At 43.7% G+C, this 8984-nt stretch overlaps 1 protein-coding gene across 1 annotated transcript in view; it reads left to right on the top strand.

Annotated features, from left to right (window-relative positions):
* Positions 1–941: 941 nt before the first annotated feature.
* The window catches only part of LOC142588785 (uncharacterized), a 31022-nt gene continuing 22979 nt past the window's right edge, over positions 942–8984 (top strand). The window contains exons 1-4 of the mRNA XM_075700605.1: positions 942–1021; positions 1134–1160; positions 1950–1973; positions 3555–3602. The gene's annotated coding sequence lies outside the window, so the exon portion shown is untranslated. The remainder of the gene's footprint in view (positions 1022–1133; positions 1161–1949; positions 1974–3554; positions 3603–8984) is intronic.

Below are 8984 nucleotides of genomic sequence, written 5' to 3'. Positions count from 1 at the left end.
TTCTACATTGCGTGTATATTATATGCTTGTTACAGTTGGGCACTGGTATTTTTAGATGCTTTCATTGTACATCAGTTCTTTTCTTTTTCGTGTCGTGTGCCTCACATATGTAATGTCTATCTAGACCTTCGTGAAAAAAAAATGAAATGAAATGATATAACGTGCAAATGCTATTCCGGCTAGAATGTTCTTGCCCCATAGATTCTATTCTCGCCCTAGATGGTTGTTCCCTTACCTACCAATCGTCAAGCCTCCTCCAACATTCTCCGCATTAGCCGTTTGTGGGCTGCTGCTTAAATCTCGATGTCTTCTCGCGACATCGAAAGCTAAGCTAATTGATTACGAAAGCATGACGCAACAGCTCAGAAAGTACCGGGTAAAGAACACTGCGACGTAGGATTGTCACGTTGCTCTTTGTCCAGTGTCTCCTCCGCCGTCGCATCCTGCTTTTCGCTTGCCTTTTTTGGCTCCGAAAGGGGTTGACTTGCATCCAAAAACATGCAAGCACTGAACGTAGCCACGTCAGCTGAAAGCAGGTCTCGTTGCGGTCGCGTTGCGTGCTCTAAGTGCGGTGGACTGACAGAGTTCGAGGTGTCAGTAAACTGTTGGGGCCATGAGAGGCCCTGTTGGGGGGAGCTCCGGATTGTTTTGGATCCGATGGAATTCTTCGACGTCCACCTGCGTCTAAGAACGCGAGCGTTTCTCATTTTTGCCAGAATCGGAACGCGGCCCCCGTGCCCCGGCAGAAGAACGGCGTCATTGTCGCGGCGACACCACTGTGATTGATGTGGCATGCGTCAATAGTCACCAGACGCATCGATTAACTGGGGTTGACCCTCTGTCGCGCTTACTACTTCTGCAGAAACATGCGAAACGCACGCACCCGACTTAGTTTTTTTTTTTCCTGCTTTCTGTTTCTTCACTAGCTCGCCAACAGATTTCCCGCGGCACCGACCACCACGTGACCCAGAGTTCGTAAGCGAGTCTCGAAAGGCGAGCCGCTTCCCAATTGCAATTATGGGTGAGTAGAGATAGAACTTTTCGACACGCGCACTCATTTTTTTTATACATATAGGATGTCGCCTGGCACGGCTGTTGACACGGGATGCACTGTTCTTTTTTTTTTTTTTCAGGTGACCCACAGCTCATCGACCCCCAACGTAAGCGCCAATGGCATTCTCGCTTCCCTTGCAACTAGTAGCCGAGAAAGTTACTTAAATTTCAAGCAGCAAGATTGTGTGCGAAACTGCGACTCTGTACCTTCCGCATGCTGAGAGGACATTGCTTATTTACAACTTCACATAGAAAATAGAGTGTCGGCCGCCTACTACCGAGCAGAAGAGGCGATTACTACTATTAAGGGCGATGCTGAGGGCATCTGCTATACCGTCTACGCTGAAGGCATCTGCTATAGCTTGCCAAGTTGATGCTGTTCTTGTAATTGCAGTCCCGTACGTCCCACACGACGCGACGCTTTTCCACTTGAGATATTAGGGCCTCGTTGAAGGTTGCTTTGTGCATTTTAGCTGAACACGATGCGCGAACGAAGTCAAGGTAGCACGTGCTTTCTTTGACGCACGCGCCAGGTCTGCCGAGAAAATTGCGCCAGAGAGGTTCCGTCGAGTGCGCAGAGAGCAGGGCCATCTGATGGCAAAACCCAAAACCAAAACATCACGTGGCCAAATGCCACGTGACTTACCTGAACTCGGATTCGCGGACGCGCCTCACGACGCGTTTTTTCTTTTTTCTTTCACTCCGAGCAGCAGCACGCGGCGGCGCGATTTCGTGACGGATCATCCTGGGCACGCCTCAAAATGACGCGCGCGTCGCACCATCTGCGCGTTAATCGCGCCTGAAATCGCTCCATGTGGTTCCGCTATAAGACGTCGTCTGGCACAGCAGTTGACACGGAATGCGCTGTTTGTTTTGTTTTTGTTTTTTTTTTTCAGGTGACCCATCGCACGTCAGCCCCCGTAAGCGCCAATGGCATTCTCGCTTTCCTTGCAACTAGTAGCGGATAAAGTTTTAGTCGTTGCTTGCCCCATTTTCTCCATAATTCCACCTTAATTTCTACTGAGCATACGTCGACTACTATGCCTACCCAAATGTGAAGCAGCGAGCTGGATCCATATCTGGCTAACCTAGCTGACTTTCCTGTTATTCTATTAACGGTGACTTGCGTGACAGTGATTACGTATATGTATATATATATATATATATATATATATATATATATATATATATATATATATATATATATATATATATATATATATATATATATAAACGAGAAGAAAGGGGGTTAGCAGAGGGTCCCGATTTTTATTAGTCACATCATAAGAAGCCTGCTAGAAATTACTTGTACTTAATAAATAAAATAAAGAAACGATAAATTAATGGAAATTAAAGTGGATGAAAAAGCAACTTGCCGCAGATGGGAGCCGAACCCGCAGCCTTCGTATTTCGGTTCCCACCTGCGGCAAGTTGTTTTTTCATCCACTTTAATTTCCATTAATTTATCGTTTCTTTATTTCATTTATTGAACACAAGTAATTTCCCCTATGCTGTCCTTGGTATCAGTGTTTGTTGGCTTCTTATGATGTGACCAATAAAAATCGGGACCTTCTGCTATAACCCCCTTTCTTCTCGTTTATTACATAACGAAGGTCTCGAATCCGGCTGCATTGATGCCTTCAGGTAGCATATGTGGGGTTATTCACCAGTTGCCTTCACCCAAAAAGGTCACGTTCTCGTGACGCCTGCGGCAAAAAGGACGTTCCACGTCCGCCGCCAACATCTGTGAGTGGTGGCGCTGGCTAACACTCCCAGAATTCTACTAGGACACATAAATACCCAAGAAAGCGGATGGCGAAACAGCGCCGCGGTAGCTCAATTGGTAGAGCATCGCACGCGATATGCGAAGGCTGTGGGTTCGGTTCCCACCTGCGGCAAGTTGTTTTTTCATTCACTTTAATTTCCATTAATTTATGGTTTCTTTATTAAGCACAAGTAATCTCCCCTATGTTGTCCTTGGTATCAGTGTTGGCTTCGTATGATGTGACTATATATATATATATATATATATATATATATATATATATATATATATATATAACCTGAAACAAAGAAAACAAGAAAAGCACAGTGCTAGTACGATATGTGGCGCAGGTTTTAATTCAAAGAGGACCGCTCGTTTGGTCGTCCGGTCCACTCCTTCGTCACCTCTAGTCTGAAGTCGCGGTTCTTTTCCTCTTTAAACATGTCGGACCAACTGGCCCAAAGTTCCCCCCTCTTGAATGTTTTAATTTGCCTCCATTCTGGGTCCTAATTATTTTTAAGCGCTCTGAGTAATCAAATGAATTATACGATTCATTGATGTAATATTTAAAAATTAAAAGGAAGAACACTCTACAAGAATAAATACCAACTGTAACTACAGTGAAATAAATGTTATTGTTCGCATTTCACTAAGGTCCTTGTGACTAATGATCCATTCCTTAACGTGTATTTCGTCTCTTTTATTTTTATGTTTTATTATTGTTATTTTTTTGTAGACGCTTCACAGGTACCTATGGTGTCCGGGATGTCTCCGATGCAACCACGTAAGTATTTCTGGTTCATGCCCATGATACTCTTTTTGTTTTTCTTCCGTGTATTAGAAGGAAGGAAACGATTTGAGGTCGTTTTTGTTCATAAAGTTGGAGTAGTTATTAGGTATTCGTCGTTATTTTTTTTTTCATTTTATTAGAGTCCACAAATACTTTTTTTTCTGATAATGCCCCTATTGCAAGATTTTCCATTATGGATCTCAGTTAGCATCAGTAGGCACTGTGCTGCGCCCTCAGAATATCTCATTCGTATTGTGTAGTCATAAAATGGGACAGATCTTTCTAAATTGGGTCATTGGTGTCACGCCTCGAACAAATGTTGCAGCAAGAGGCCTGTCACAGGCGCAAAGATCTGCAGAGTCAAACGTGACCGACCTGTTGAGGCCACAGCAAGTTATTCTCTCTCGCCACCACAATGATTTCTGCCGCAAACCTTACTTGTTATTACGACACAGTGTTTCGCATGAGGTGACCCTTAAAAGTCACAGATTTTGTCTTTTCAGACATCGGCTATTGTCATCGTGATCTATTTCGCTTCAGCCCGATGCTGTCTTTTACTCACACGGAGATTCTTCTAAGCATTATAAACATGCCACAGTCCGCTAATACATCATGGTTACGTTATACATCATCTAAGAATAAAACAATAGGCAAAAATAAAGTGGGGCCCACATTCACAACAGCTCTTATATTAGATTTCTCCGCAAAAAAAAAAAATTTCAGCAAGGCCTGACGCTGCACATATCATTACAGATGAAGTCTGCCCAATCGCAAAAAAAAAAAAACTCTCGAAGGAAAAGCTTTGTCGCTTCAGCTCCGGGGGCCGAATTCGCGAAGCTCATCGTTTGTAAGTTCTCTTTGCCACTAGCTGGCGGCCTTCGCTGATCAGGAATGGCTCGCATGTGCTGTTACGAATAGTTCTTTAGCGCGAACATTGGTGAATACGGACCCAGGTCTTTAACATCAAAGATCAGCCTACGCGACGTTACTCCGTGTTTCGTAGCCTTGGTAACTAAGCTGTGCGCGCAGTGGAACTGTCTGTGCAAAAGCTTAAACGCGTGGGAAAGGTCGAGTTGGTTCTACTGAAATTAAATTTCGAACGTTACTATACTAAATCAGTTACGCCGTTCTGAGGCGTATCAGTTTTTTAATAGTGTTTCGAGTCAAGGTCACTCACTTAAAAACAAACAGTGAAAAAATTGCACGTCAGTATACCATTTAAAAGCTCCACAGAACAACGAGTCACTTAAAGATTGCAACAGACACACGGTGGGAACACATACTGCCGAAGTATGCAGCAGCTAGGATGTCTTTTGTCTTGACCTTAAGGTGCCTTCGCCTCAGGTACCTCAATTAAGTATCTGTGAAGTGTCCACAGCTGTAAAGTTTTATTGATCAAAGAGCCCACGTGAAGTTATCCGGGGCTATAGCTCCCTGGTGCATGATATGTAATGATTTAAAATGCAGTCATAGGCATCACCGTTGCAGACAATCGAACTGTTGCATCGGACAGACGTATTAGCGTACGTGCATAGTGCAACAAAAACGATTCGCTAATAAAGAATAACTCCAGCAGCTCACGGCCATATAGACATTTATGACAGAACTTGGGCGGCCATAGTTTCAGATCGTGACCGCGTAACGCAGGCTCTCTGAAACGTTCAGCGTTTAAATACGACTGAGTGTGCCGCGGAAAACGCGGAACTCAACCAAATATAAATATCCGCCGTTATCTCCCGACTAATATGACCCCGCAAGAACTCCGAGATCTGGCGACGCCCGCTGCTCGCAAAACATCTCGGAAGCCATGGGCTACCCGTGTGACCTGTTTGATCCTATTTTAACGAAGTTCTATACAATTACTAGAGGGAACTGTGGCGCCAGTGTCTACGGGAGCTGCAAGCAGGGTGGTTTGGTTTGGCTAAACAGGTCTGGCTAAACTTCGTCCTTCTTCATTCTTTAAGCAGTTTCGTAACTTTTCAAACTAACCATTTTCAAGAAGCAGCTGCGTTGTGATTAACTAAATAAACAATAATAAAATTGTCCTACGGAATAATTTGAACACAGGACGTCTTCAGCACACAATCCCAATATTTCAAACTAATACGCCACGGACGCGTGAACAAGCGAAGCGGCTGCAATTACCAAAAGTTATGCGCGTTGACAGTTCTACTGTCTCCTGCATTTAAAAAAAAAGTATAAATTGCTTTGAAATTTAGGCCAGTGAAAGCAGGTAAAGCGTAATAAACAGTCACAAGAACGTTTGAAGCCACAAGCACGAAGATCAGACAAATTCATGTACTAACCAATATTCCATTGGTGGCTGAACGATTGCAGCGCTGGAGTTTCTGCTTGTAATTATTACAGGAAACGATGTCTATCTGAAGGCTAATAATGAAACTATTTGATAATCGGCCACTACACAGCTTTGCCAAGATTCCTTGCACAGGATATATATATTACTCAAATATGCACGTACCCTAAGTAAAATGTTGTTGCAGTGGACCTTCAGCACTTGGGACAATAGACCAGAAGACAGAAATTGACTCACCCGCCGTGGTTGCTCAGCAGCTATGGTGTTGGGCTGCTGAGCACGAGGTCGCGGTATCGAATCCCGGCCACGGCGGCCGCATTTCGACGGGGGCGAAATGCGAAAACACCCATGTACTTAGATTTAGGTGCACGTTAAAGAACCCCAGGTGGTAAAAATTTCGGGAGTCCTCCGCTACAGCGTGCCTCATAATCAGAAAGTGGTCTTGGCACGTAAAACCCCATAATTTAATTTTTTTAATTGACTCGAACAGTTTCATTTCGACAGTTAACGCACTGCTTCAAAAGACACATAAAGAAGACCCTAAGCAATTGGAGCTGAGGCCCTGAGTTAGGCAATGTTTTTGGACAGCTGGCAAAGAACCGCCTTTACAAGCGTCAGCACAAGCAGTAAGATTACATTATTAAATATACATCTGGATGTGGCCCGGCCTACGGCAGAACTTTCCATGGACAACGTAAAGGGCTTCATAATAATAATAATAATGAAATGGAATCTTGAATTTGATGGGGCGGATAGCTATTTTATTCAATTGGGAACTTCGTTAAAATAAAAATAATTTAAGGATCCTCCAACATAGAGTTAATTATTACGAGCCTACGCACTCCTTGTGGACATCGCGGGCCGTGTTCTGATTCGGTTGCTTCTTCAGGAGTTGCCTCGCCCGCGGATGCGGACGGCGTGAACGAGGAGGAGAGACACGAGCCCATAGGCATCGCTTGGGGCGTCTTGCGCTCCCACCACCGGCCAAGCAACTCATAAAACTGTGAATCACATTTTATTCTCGTGCACACAACTCGAACGGCTAAGGAATAAACATTTTACTGTATTTTACAATGAACGCATTCCCTTCCATCCCAGTCTGCTTTTAGGAGATAACCCACTAGTAGAAACTTCATCTGTTTTTAGTTTTTTGAAAGACGCAGCGATCCTAAACGAAATATAACGTATCACAGAACTACTCATTTTAAATATTACTACCCGGTTTTTTCACGCAGCTTATGATGCACCTCACCCATTTTCTCAGTTCTGAGAAGAAGGCTGAGGTCTTCATTTGGTTTGTTGGGCTCCTCAGAGGCCTTGTCCGGACAAGGACCTCGCTGAGGATACCCAATTTTTGAAATAAGTTATACCATGTGTTTGGCGCATGATAGCCTAAGTCGCTTATGCGCCATAAAACCTAATACAATAACAATAACAATAGCAAGCGGTCGCGTTTAGGCGACTCCAGACAAACACATACCCACACCCAAAGTACATTAACAAAATCACAGGGAGCAAGGAATGCGACCTATGTAGGCTCTGTTCACAAGCGGGGACACTCACACACATAATGTGGGAATGCACATCGCTCCCGTTTTCTCATCCCCCCCGTCAGCAGCGAAACTGACTGGACAGCCTGGCTCAGTTCCAGGGACGTCGACATACAGCGTGAACTGGTGGACTGGGCGGAGAAGGCCATGCAGGCCCAGGGCCTTACTTATGCCCGATCCCTGAGCCACTTCCCCCTTTCCCCTTCCCATTTCAATAAAGTTTACGACCACCACCGCCACCTTCTTCGGTATTTCCTGACCTAAAATCCCACGCATCAATATTTTCCCGTAATTTTTCCGTTTTTCAGATGACCACATTGTCCAATCGCGCGTGATGTCCAAGTGATTTTGCTGACTTCGAGGTTTCCAAAGCACTATATTGTATGACTGCGTTGAGGAATCCGATGCAATTTGTTAAACCGAACGTTTTATGAAGTAGGAATTCAGGATATTAAAGTTTTACTGTCGAAAAGACACTGCTGAGAGAAGGAAGTCTGTTGCCAAATCAAATTGGAGATTGTGCATCACAATAATGTATCATTGTTGGGTGATTACGGTGGTACTAAATTACAAAGGGATTGCTGCTTAAGAACTAAAGATACAGTGATGGCACCCCTTTGAATAAGAAAACTAGAAGCAGGTATTGCGCTGCATTTCTTCTAGTAAGTAAGAATGGTGGCTACAAAAATTACTTTTCAGTAACTTGGCAGAGCTTTGTGGAGAAAGCAGAATACGACTATGTCGATAATTTTCAGCGATACTTATTTGCGTTGGCTTTTGTGTTTCAATGGCTGAACCTTGGCTTGTAACGGGCAAGCTTTTTTTTGACCCCTGCTTTTCGGCATGTGCTTGCTTTTATTTCAGAAGGACCGTCTATTGGGCTCATTGGTCTAACATTCGAAATTCTAAATACAGCGCAAAAAATACACATACATATTAACAGGACACGAAAGACGCGGACAAGCGCTTGTCAGCGTCTTTCGTGTCTTCATTTTGTTAATGTGTATTTTGCGCTGCATTTAGAATTTACATTCTTTTTAGTGTTACGTTATTTTACGCCTTCAGTGAGAAATGGTGCCGAACTGCTTCTGTTGAATCCGAGCTCTCTTGTTCAGATTGTGAAAGAACGGAACATTGCATTGACAGCCTTGTCGGACTGCCTACCAAAATTATTCTGTTCCACAGTCCATAATCATGTTTCTTCTTTTTTTCTTATTCGATCCAGCTGTTGAACAGTAAGTAGATGCTCAGTATGTGATGAGTTGATACTTAATTGACAGGAAGGTGACAGTACTCTTCTGAGACCTGTGTTTACAATTAAAGCTCGCGGGGAACCCTAAGAGGAAGCTCTCCCTCGTGGCCTACCCTTATATTACAGTTCAAATACTTATGAATGTCGAAATGCTCTCTTCAGACAACTGCTGAAACGATTGGAATGAACTTTAATACATTTAATAAAAACTCTAATATCACAGACTGCACGACGCAGAATCGTTTGGGCTTTCTAATATT

The sequence above is a fragment of the Dermacentor variabilis genome, chromosome 7, assembly GCF_050947875.1.
Source record: "Dermacentor variabilis isolate Ectoservices chromosome 7, ASM5094787v1, whole genome shotgun sequence".
NCBI classification, from domain to species: domain Eukaryota; kingdom Metazoa; phylum Arthropoda; class Arachnida; order Ixodida; family Ixodidae; genus Dermacentor; species Dermacentor variabilis.
This window is presented reverse-complemented; position numbering and strand designations above follow the sequence as displayed.